We start from the raw sequence: 12,500 nt of genomic DNA, 5'->3' as shown, positions 1-12,500 counted from the left end.
GCTGTTTTGTTTTGGATGTTGCTGTATTCTACAGTACATCCCTGCTTAAATCTAATGCTAGGAGGATGAGGGGCAGTTGAAAGAGTTCAGAGCAATTGAAGGATCAATTGAAAGAAATTAGGTGGGTGTTTCCATGGAGTTCATTGCTTTAAAAGGGGATTAATGAGCCAGCCTCCTTCTCAGCAAATGTTTGAAGAGAAAAACCTTGGGAAACTGAAAGATATGTCAATATATTTTGTGTGAATTGAATATGCATGCATAACTTATTGTTACTTTTCTATTGTTGTGGGGGTGGGAGTGGGTTTAAAAGGGTTAGGGTTAGTAACCCTAAATATTCATATTGATTTAAATGCACCTTTTATGAACTCATGCATAATCACTCGTTTTTTTAAGGACACAAGGTCAATGATGTTTTGGAGTATGTCACGTTTTTTCTGCCCTCTCTTTCCATGCTATCTGGTACATTATAAATGTGCAGATCTCACGAATAGGCAGACCCACATATGCACACACCCAATTGGGAAATAGGTATTCTGGGATGATGATGATGTGATGGGATGAGTCACACAGCGGCAAAACCACCCCAACTGAAACTTCACACCACAATTTCCATCATCGGCCAAACTGCTTCTCCGACTCAACTCCACCAGTTCTAACACATTGAAACATTCTTTTCATCTGATGCTGTGGATCAAATGTAATGATCGCATCACTGCTATTTGTGCAAATAACTCTTTTTTTTCTCGTTGTTTGTTCAGTTTTTGTAAGTTGTGGAAATTTGACTGCTGGATTTTTTTTGTTTTGTTTATTCACCGCAAACAGCCAATACCACATCTGCATAGAGGTTAGCTGCAAGCTAGCTACGTTCATAATGACTAAGTATGAGTGTGTTTGCATATGTTAATAGTTCAGCCTCAAAACAAAAAAGGAACGAGAGCTCTTTCTATCATTTTTCTGCAGATGCTCTCTTTCTTTTAGTCACAATGCGTATACACCCTGCTACATTCTTCAGCTATGAGAAACGGACCTTTCACAGGGTGACAAGACTGCATGCATATTAAAAAATATATATTCAGTAAAATGCAAATTGCCTCGCTGAACAATCAGGCATAAGTATTTTAAAACAACCACAATAATAAGCACAAAAGACAATTTCCAAAAGACCAAAAAAACATATCCTCATGTATGAAGAAGATTGTGTTGGTTAAATCTGTGGTGGCAAATCAGTCTGTGATTATAATGCCTTGGTGTGTTTATTCACATAGTTACAGTGATGCTCTTCCTATGTTGAGTCACCATTACCTGTCAATACAAGTGAGGAGACAAAAAAATTAAAAAATAAAGACACTCCAAAGTGGAAGAACAATGAGGACGGTCATCTAGGCAAGAACAAACTGATATCAATCTCAACTAACAGCACAGAGTGATAAAAACACTTGCACAAATTAAACAACTAATATACTGTAAAACAGCCAATTTGACACTTAGATTGCAGCACAAAGCTCCACGTTGACCAACAAGCAGAAATTACTTTTTGAAATATTTATTGGCAAAAATGCAGTTATACGTCCTCGAACATAATGCAATGTATGGTAAACCTAATGACAAAATACCATTACTAATGAGCCGTTATTGGAAGGAGATAATTTATTTGACATCGGCAAAGTGTGCTTTAAACACACCTAATAACTAGAGAACACATAGTATGATTTATCTAACAAGGGGAGGTCAGTCACAGCATACTACATGCCGAAGCATACATAACCAGCAGTCAAGTCATTTTTGCGCCAAATGAGCAAACAAAAAAAGAGTCCTGCTGACATGACTGTGGACTCTGCATTATTTGTGATATCTGAGATCCTCTACTGACAATCGAGCAAAATCGAGTAGGCAAAGTTTTCTTATTTTAAATCTTCTTGAAGATGGACTTCAGTGCGAGTAAGCACTATTGCTTTGTAATTAAGGCTGCTAGTGGTGCGAAGAACCTCAAACGCAAGCAAACAAATCAACAAACAAAGTCCCTTACAGAGTCAAGACTTTTTCCTCATGCACCCTTTGTTAGGAGATGTCCCTGTTTTTCTAAGTATTTGATCTTGATCCCCCTTATCATTTATGACATTGAGAAGTCATCCAAAAACAAGGGTTTCATTAGCTGGCTAATTGCTGTACTAATGAGAAGCTTGTTTATCTAGAAGGAGTAATTAGTTGTGTTGATTAGCATCAATTAGACCCATAGTGTTTTAATCTGCCATTAGGATGCAGCCGGAGAGAATGTTCCCATGCCTACTCCAGGTTGGACACTGTTATTATGAAGGATATGTTGCACAATTTGCCCCAAGATAGAAGGACGAGTGCTACTAATCGGAGTGTTATGTGAACAGAGAGGATATTGTAGTGCTTAGTCCAAATATTAACAGAGGTTTTGAATGTATGATATGGATGCAGAATACAATATGTATATAATTGGTATTTGCTGTCTGGGCTGTGGCCTCGTCAATCCCTGCAAACATTCACTCAATGCAAAAAACAAATTGTGTCGAGATACACATTAAATACAAAGCCTCACTCCAGCTTTATGACATGTACTACATGTTGGCTGATCAGAAGAGTAGGTAATTATAAATGAGTCTTTATAAGAGTCCCCATAAACCCATAACCCATAAAAGTGGTTAAACATAGTTCAACATTCACTGTTCAATCAAAGTTTGAAGATACAGTGAGAGTACATCATGTGGCCTACTGTCCATCCCCCTGGTACTATTACACATGTAATAGCCTACTTTGCTCTAGAAGCAGTAGCTCTCTGCTCTGTGTAATTAGTGCCCTAACAAACAGACCACAATGATCTCATTTGATATTAAGATATGCATCATGCATGCATGGCTGAAGACAGAGAGAGGCACTGCCTGTACAGTACTGCGAGGAGAGAGCAATGAGAGAGACAGGGATAATGACGAGGAAGTGAAACAGTCAAATGATTACCATAATTGTATGTATGTAAAAAAATAAAATAAAATGCTTAACATTTTTAGTTATCTGGTAATCTGGTTATATAGGTATTTCACCATGTTGTCCTAAATTCTGTTTTCATAAAAACTATAATTTTTACGGTAAATATACAATTTGACAGATTAGGTCTTTGTTATAATAAAAGGTGCAAAACATTAAATGCGTTGGTTATATCCATCTCACAAAACTATTGGCGCATTACTTGCCATGACCCTGACAAGTATGTAACCTGCTGCACAAAAAGTATTAGTTTGTATTTTAGTACATGATATAACTCAGTGAATACCAGGGATTATTTCAGCACAGTTTCTTCACAATAATTAGGGACCTTGCAGAGTCTCTCATAGGTTGAGTGGAATGCAGGGCGAAGAATAAGTCGCTGTTGGGCAAAAGCAGTGCAATTTGTTTAATATCAGAGCTTTTTTAACCTGTATCATTGAGATAACCGTCGAGTGTTCATGAGTATATAGTCAAAAACACACATACACAATGGAGAGTGGATCTGTGTGTGCATGTACAGTATATTAATACATATGAATGTATTGTGCAACATACAGATTACTAAGAATTGTCACAAAACTCAACTGATTAAATAAAATAAGGCCATTTACAAACTATTCATCTGAAGTAAATGCCAACTTCCTGGCACAGTGAGCTGTTTCCTTTACAGCCTGGAAGCGTTCCATTCATTGTCCTGTATCTGAGAGCATGCTTTGATTGGTTGTCAAATTATAACGCTCAACGCCCCTAGCCGTACTGGAAACAAATTGCTACCACTAGCTTGTTAGCTATTTACATTTTACTGAGTCTTCCTGTAATTTAAAAAAAGTATACAGTGGTTTGTTAAATTCTAAAAGCGATATGCAGCCATTGTAGGTGTGCAGGTTAATTTGGTTGTATTATATCTGCAACAATCTGGATATGAGACACACATTAATGACGGGTGTAAAGGGGTTCTAATTGCTTAATATGCCAACGAAAACTTACCAGACTCCCAGATCCCAGTGCACATTAAATTAAACATTAAAACCACCTCCACTGAAGAGTCGCTGTATATTCTCCCATTTTGATGCACTAAATGAATGTTTGGTGCCAGCAAAGTTAAAGACATGTTCTAGCTGCACTTGAAATGACATAATACAGCATGGGAGGTCTATCGAATGAGAGCTGGACCTTGTAACAATGGTTGACCCCGTACTATCTAGGCTGTAAATGATGCATCGGTTTGATTTTCCATCTAAAAATCTAAATTCTGTCTTTTTCCTCTCTGTGTATGTTTCTCCAGCCTGTCAAACTCAGCATTATGTTTTTTTCGCTGGCCATTTTATGAATAGTTAAAGCCACAAGGTTATACAAGGTCCTGTCAGGATGTTTTTCTTCTGCTTGAGCTCTTCCCTTTAAGGTTCAATAAGGTCCATAGATCCTTCTGCAGCTCTCCGATGTGCTGCCAATTGCTTCCAGGATGCCAGAGGGAAGGAGGGAGTGGTTCAAGCTACTGCTGCTGCCTTAGCTTGTGCTACTTTTACTGTTGAGCTGATGACTCCTGAAATAATCATGATGTTATCCTTACCCCACTGAGCAGTATAGAATAAATCAAACTGCTATACGATGGGTAGGCTGTGGCAAAAAGAAAAAGTGGTATAAAAAAAGAATTACAGTACAATCTCACCTGTGCCCTGTGCTCTCTATTTACTGCAGAAAAACATGAAACGTGCACGCTTACATATTATGCATAACATGCACATGTTTTCTGAGGGCCAAGTTTACAATGCACTACATTTGTGCTATGTAAGATACAGCATTTCAAATGCAGGGTCATACCACTATACAGTCTGAACCACTACCTCATGATGCATCTAATGTTCAAAACATATTAGGGACTGCTACTTAAATGTCACAGAGTTACCAGAGGATCCAGTGAGTAAGGGGTGAATCAGTTCAGCATAAACACTTATTTAGCCTGTTCATTCATCTCTTTGTGCATATATCTGGGATTTTGATTGATCTGCTGCAATGGTATGGAGCTGTTAGTTAAGTTACAGAGAAACACAGCGCTTTCTATAAATAGCAATAGCTTTCATTAATAAATAAAAAGGCAAGATGATTAAGTATATTTATATTTCATCAGATGGGTACTGCAAGTAAAAAGACTTAAAATATCGATGAGTAATGGTACGTTTTTTAACAGTAGTCTATTATGCACAGATATAATATAGTGAGTGGTAACATAAAAGTTAGAGGGAAACACAAGAATGGAATATAAATGATGAGTCACATTTCTACTAATGAAAGCACACATAGGGAATGACGTCAGCTGAGTTGCTGCTTGCTGCTGATGTTCTGAATTATTATGCTTATGTCATGCATATTGAATAAGAACGCCCCCAGCAAGACCAGATGGGTTTCCAGCTTTTGTAGCTGCTCTAATCTGGAGCTGCGCACAATTCCACTGGCCAGAGTGAAGAGTAAAATCCTGTCATTCAGACAGATTATTGAGAGGCTAAACACAGAATACTGACAAATGATCTGTAATGACGAGAGAGTCATTGTCATTTATACTCTTCGCATTATGTCAAAGCTAAATTGTTATGATAATATCATATTATATAAATGATTATGTAATACTGTGCTTAAATCTGATAATTCTTTGTCCTCTACTAGACACTGCTTGGCTCACTCACCATTAGGTGCTCTATTTTTTTCCTCTGTCTGGGTTTTATTTCTATCTAAGGAGTAATCGTACCATGAGCCATTCAAAATCTGTTCATGATCCCTTCACAATTATTTCCTTTTCTTTGCCGCATTGAAAACCTTCTATGGTGGAGAGGAGAGCATTTTCTCAATGGGGGTGGCAATGGCCCTTGCGCCCATTAACACACCTGTAAAGGTTCTTGACTGCATCTTGTTGCAATGCTATCACAGTGACTCATAGAGTCAGACAGTCGTACAGTAATTTAAACACCTGGCAAAGTACTCAAAACCGCTTCTGTGGTATAGTTGCCGCTGCAGTAGTGTCTCCTGGAGCACATTTTGTCACAAGTTGAACACAATACCAGCGTCACTGTCGTGGCTCGTAACAACTACTGCTGTAAATGGTAAAATGGACTTGCATTTGTATAGTAGCTTACTCATTTTCCGACCACTCTAAACACCATACACTCCATTTTATCATTTACTCATTCCTTAACACATTCATACACTGATGGCAGAGGCTAAGGATACTTCATCGTGGCAAATCAATAAGCATGTAATCAATAATCAATGTTTTCTACTACCTGCAACATTTCTTTATTATATAGTTGTCTTGTAAAAGTTAGATTTTCTGCTGAAACAATGATTAAGTATGAAAGTGTTGTTGAAACCTTGTCTTCGCCTTTTTTTAAACAATAGATAGTTTGAGTTTTCATGCATAAAGCATTGTCAAAGCCCTGGAACACCTAAACTGAATGTAGCCATTTGATATAATTTTGAACTAACAAACTATGAAATAAGACAACACATTCTGTTTTTGAGAGGTAGGCGAGATCAGAAAACATGTGATGCAACAAGCCATTCAGATTCTACAATCTGCACCATTTCTTCACTGTCGTTTCAAAAATACAATCTATCTAGGCTTATGTGTGTGTGTTTCTGCACATGCTTGTGTACATTCATCTGTGGAAAAGCACTGAGAGCTTACGTGGAACATATCTGCATCTTTGTATTTTTGTGTGTATTCGTGACCTCCAACATCTTTAGTATAGGCACATATTGTTTTGCACAGGAGAAGATCCCCCCCAAACACACGCCGTACATACCCACCCACCGATGAACACACATGATTAAGCATTAATGTTCACACACACACACACACACAGGTTCCCTCAGCTGGACTCTGCTGATCGTCCCTTGCAGTGTTTGCGTTGGTTCATTGAGTTCTGAATCAACTGTTAGAAGAGGCCGCAGTGCAATGAGGGGGGACAATTAGCCTAATGAAGTGCAGGAGAAAATCACACTCAGTGCTATGCTAACAGTTGCTTAGTGAATATTCATGTGCTGTTGGCTTTGCAGATACATTAAAAGGCGGCGCTGCGGCGCTGAATACCAATCGCTACATTTCCACCTGTGGCTTGTCTGCTCTCTCTGTGAAGATAACATCCTAATCAGCCTCATTGCTGTGAGGCTTTTTGGAGCGCATCGCAAACACAGGCCACATTTATTATGTGCTATCCAGATACATCTGCTGCTGGCCGCCATTTAAAAACAGAAACACTTTCTCACCTTTTACCAAATAATGAAGACACATCACAGTAGGCTACACGTCTGACCGTGCAGCAGACCAGAGAATATCATCTAAACTGATTGTATGCTTTTGTTGAGATGATGGTTTTAATGTTAAAGCCCATTTGTGCAGTATATTTTATGTGATTATAGCTAATTCTAAAATATTCAGATTTCACAAATGTGTAAAAAAATAAACAATCCCAAGGAAAGTGTCTGTTGCATTTTTTGCATTACCGTGTTCACTTTGTATTTTATTGTATGTTATCACTCGGAGTTACCAAATACACAAATATTAAATAGTACATCTTAGGCTATGTATGGTGGGCTTTAATGAGTTGATGCATTTATTCTCAGAAGTCATTCAGTAAAACTTCAGAGTTTCTTTTTTCTTTTTTGAGTGATGACTTTGTATGCAAAGAGAATATTGCTGCACAGGCTAACCAAAAAACTAGTTCTTCTGTGTATTCTAAACAAAGTGTTGTATTTTATTTCTTTTTTTTGGCCACTTTGGCAACAAGCTTAAAAACAAAACATCTGGCTGGACAAAAGATTGATGAGAGCAGTGTCTGTGGGCCGGAAAACCAAAACAATACTTATTGGGGCTAAAACGCTTTGTATAGCTGTGGGACAGCGCAGAGTTGGGTGACATTTCACTTTGGGTTTGTCAATATTAGCTACATCTTTCATATAACACATAGCGATAGGTTTGTTCCAAACGGACATGCCATTTTTAGTTTTATTCCCAAATGAGCTATATTCTATTGTGAAGTTCTCAGATCTCAGGAAATGTGCTCATGTACTCAAAACATTCCTCTGGGTGTTCTCAGTATGATCTATAACATCTTTCACAATTCATTCTCTATGGAGAAGTTTCAGACTTTATACTTGATTACATCATAAATTTGACTTTTAGCACTCTAGCTTTTGGATTGGGGGGAGTTTTTCTTTTATGTTTGGACTGTCCTAGACCGTGAATTTGGAAAAAAGGACGTAGTTCTCTAAGCTCATGACTAGTTTATGAGATCACATTAAAAAGACATACAGTGTCATAGAAAATGTATTATACAGCTTCCAGCTGTAAATGCAGAGCAGTAGCAATCTAAGAGTTACATGTAGACCAAATCTAGTGGGCATCAACATATATGTATATTTATCTGGATGCTGTGAAGTTGAATTGCTGATAAAACTTGTTGTGCAAATTTTATTTAATTTTTAATTTTTTTGTATTTAGTACAACTCCCATCTGTTTCCCTCCTCTCCTTCTCTTCTCATCCATCCAGCTCGTCTCGCATGTATTTCTTTCTAGCAGAGACGAGTGCATCATGAGCTGCTCTAACTCACCAGTCGGCCGGGCCAGTTTGCTGGGCAGAACAGACTGTGGCTCAGGCCGGCCAGATGGAGGTGAGATTATCCTCCATTAGAGAACATAATGATACGCTGGCCCTTATTCCCCGGAGACAAGCGGCAGACAACTAGTGAGCTATACCGTAAACAGCTTGAAGGTTAGGATGCTGCTACATTTTAAAGAAGTAGTGATGGGAGGAACAGCGGTAGCAGCAGGAGCGTTATTGCATGTTCATTTTATTTAAGTGATGACTAATATTAATAAAACTTTCTTTCCAGGACCAGAAATAAAAAGCCTTATACCATTCAGCAATATTTTGACATCAATCTCACTTAAATCATTTAGGTTTAGTAACAGTGATGGTGTTGTATTGTGCAATATGTGTTAACAGAGACAACATCAGGGACTGTTTTGGATTTCTCAGGGCCCACCTATAGTCAAAGTACAGTATGTGTATTCAGGATACTTGAGGCACCTAAATAAAATGTGCCCACCAAATGTTCCTCTACGTTATGTAAAATGAGATTATCCTACAAACTAAACCAAACAAATGTGTAGACATAAGACCCATAATGCAGTCTGAGTAGTGAGCTGGGAGAGTTAGACTGAAGCTCCTCATAAGATGATCTGATCCAGAGTGAGCCATCATTTCCCTGATTATGACAATAAGGAAGTTTCGAAAAAAGATGTGGGGATGTAGTTATTTCTCCAGGGGAAATGTCAGACTCTAAACCAGTGAACACCGCAATAACAACATTCAATCAGCCAAGAGGACAGGCTGTAACTCAACACTGTCATCTGGAGGCACTTGGGTGTAAATGTTTCACGAGGTGACGAAAAACAGGAAGTCTTGTCTTTCAACAGCCATCTGGCTCCTATCAAGATTTCCATCACCTGCTGTAAATACTCCATGAACATCCCAAACAGCCAACTTGTTTGAGGTTCACTTTTCTGGCTTCAAGCTTCTATTGTTGCATCCAGTGTGTTGTGAACACAGTGAATCATTGACTCATCGCCTGATCTGAATGGATGGATATATACGCACTGACAACTCGGTTAAATCCAGCTCTGTCGAACATAAATAATCCAAGTTTCCGTGGTAATATTGTCAAAACATTGTGGATAGGAAGTCCTGCAGCTGTCAAAGCTTGGCTCGCAGCAGCACATTCAGCACATTCTGAAACCATATTGGCCTCATGGAATGATAAAATACTAAGATAGAGAATCTGTAATGTTCACTTCAGCACCTACGGTCAATTCGGGAACCCCTAGAGCTTGGACAATCAGATGGGGAGGAGGATCAAATAAGGACTTGATTTAAGGCAAACATGGATTTTTGGAATTAATTCCCTCTCTAGGCCCAAGAGGGAAAATGTGAGAATTTGAGATACCCCTGAGTGAATCCAGATGCAAGACATTGAAACCCGACTGCACACTGGCTGAAACCAGATACTACATACACGAGGGGTGCGTGAATGTCAACATCCTGCTCACTTCAATCATATACCCACAACATCTTGAGCCGTTTCTGAGCTCCCCAGAGCTGTGAAGATGCAAAACTGCAGAACAATTTGTAGCACTCGAGACCCGCACCAGTGTGTGTGTGTGCATAACATAACTCGGAAAAAGCAATTCATGACACATACTGTATACAAGCAATGTTCTATTTAGAGAGAAACCCTAAAGAATCCCCATGAAAGTGCAACACTGAACCCTTTCATACGTTGAGAATCTAATTGACACTAAACTACAAGTAAATTTCACCTACTTTTTAAAGCTACATACAAACAGATTGTACATACAGAAGATATATAAACACTTAGCCAAATGAGAGAGCGGCCTGAGAGAGCAGACTTTGCCCGTTACTTGAAATGCAAAGTATCCTCCTTGATGTTGAGTTTGTTGGAAAACAAAAAGCACTTCATTTTCATTTTTGAATTATTCATTTCTCCTAAGTGAGTTAGTGTGCATTCAAGGAGCCCCTCTGTGTACATGTTTACCTCTGTGTATATGTTTAGTGTATGTTGGGGCACAGAAAACCCAGAAGGGAGAAGAAAAAAGAGAGAGTTGTGTTCCAACCATGAAATTCTATTAATCTGTTTAAATTATGAGCGTTCTTGCATTTTAAAGCTTTACTTAGAAGAGTCAATGTGTTTTTTCTTCTTCTGTGGGCTGACCATCTCCTCCACACACCATCAGTTGGAGTTGTTTCTATCCTACCAAACAAGTAGTTTCACAGATCATGAAAAAATGAAGACAAACTTCCATAAATAACCTGGTCTGCAATAATAAGTGATATTGATAAGATGTTCTTGTGGTTTTTGCTTAAAAGATGATCCTCTGGTGTTGCGGTCAAAGGGCAACACACACACACGAGTAAACAGAAATTACATTCAGCGGCGCCGTATCATAATTACGCCATTAGGTAAAAATCCTGCCATCTATTTGTAATGTGTCAGAATTTTTAGGGTAACTTGGGATTGCGTAGAGCTGCATTATGTGCAATGGCGTAAAGGTGTTTAAAACTGAAAAAACATGCTGTGCTTGTCAATAACTTCTGCCTATTTGATGCATTAAATGAAGCTTGCTATGAATTGCTCAGCTGAAAAATTAGAAATCACCCAATAAGTATAACCAACCCATCCTGAACACACTAGAGGTAGAAAGCCTTTGAGAATACATAATACATCTTAATGGATTTAAGATGTGAAAACGTTCTTAGGGGAGAAGCAGGAGAGGTGATGTGTGGATAATGCTGCTCTCACCTGACCAGACTTTAGTGCTGGAGGTGAATGTTCACAGGGAAATGTCTGCATTCACTTTTCATTCAATTACTAATCTCATTTCAAAGCTTGAAAGGTCTTTCAGACCTAAGAAGCAGGGAAAAGGACAATAGCGTGATTCAAAGCATGCAGGATATTTCCTGTGATCTACCGACCAGCTGTGACAAAGTGTCATTATGCATCATACGCCGACTTCTTCCAGTGCACGCCTGCCTTTCTTCTAACAGAGCAGACAGCTATAGGTCCACAGGAGAAAGGAAAAAGCCTGTCTCAGTCTCTCTTTAAAAGCGGTTATACCACTTCTTACAATTATCTGCTTGACCATATTATGCATGTTTTTAATATCACAAGGCAGATCACTTTCAAAGACAACTTTAATGTGCATGAGAAGACATGAACAACAGATGAAACATCAAAGCATACAGAGTCGGCTCTCAAATAAAGATTTGAGAAATGTTAAGGATCCAAATTATAGCAACAACCTATATAGACGTGTGTGTACCTAGAATTATAAAGTATCTCTAAGAGTTTGAATTCTCAATACCTCATCAAATGGGTTTGGTTTTGTGCAAACTGTGTTTTCTTCTTGAAGGGTATCAAAAGTCAAATGAATCTAAAGAGAATACAAAAAAACGTTACATGAGAAGATATAGTAGAGCTGCTGATTTTACACCAAAGATCAGATCACTGCTGTGATGGGCAGATGATGAGATTCATGACTCGCTCAGTCCTGGAGAAAAGAAGATACAGAAGAGGAGATTCCACATTGTCCTGTGGTGAAGCACAATTAGCTACCGTGGTCTTGCACAGAAGGAAAGTGAGTGTTTCCCTTGGTCTTGTGGCTTTCGAATCTGTAGGGGTTTGCCGGACGAGGCTCACATTAAACAGCTTTTGCAAAAATCATGTTTCCACTGGCTTCAAATCACTCTGCAGGGTTCGCTGAGGGTTGGTTATCAGTCCTTAGTAATTGAGAACCTTCTCCCGTCGGTGTCCAAATTAAATTGTCTCCTTGGGTTTCCCGTGTGTGAACTATTAACTATAATTGCTAGCTTCTTTGAGCCATCATGTCCTTAAAATCATACGACTGCACTAGGCCGTTC

General features: G+C 38.7%; 1 protein-coding gene across 1 annotated transcript in view; it reads right to left on the bottom strand.

The window, feature by feature from the left end:
- Positions 1–11,756: 11,756 nt before the first annotated feature.
- yipf5 (Yip1 domain family, member 5) overlaps positions 11,757–12,500 on the bottom strand; it is an 8,200-nt gene continuing 7,456 nt past the window's right edge. Inside the window, exon 6 of the mRNA XM_076102035.1 lies at positions 11,757–12,500. This exon is cut by the window's right edge and continues 391 nt beyond it. The gene's annotated coding sequence lies outside the window, so the exon portion shown is untranslated.

This window comes from Anarhichas minor, unplaced genomic scaffold, assembly GCF_050575085.1.
Source record: "Anarhichas minor isolate MPS153535 unplaced genomic scaffold, ASM5057508v1 ptg000027l, whole genome shotgun sequence".
Lineage (NCBI taxonomy): Eukaryota > Metazoa > Chordata > Actinopteri > Perciformes > Anarhichadidae > Anarhichas > Anarhichas minor.
This window is presented reverse-complemented; position numbering and strand designations above follow the sequence as displayed.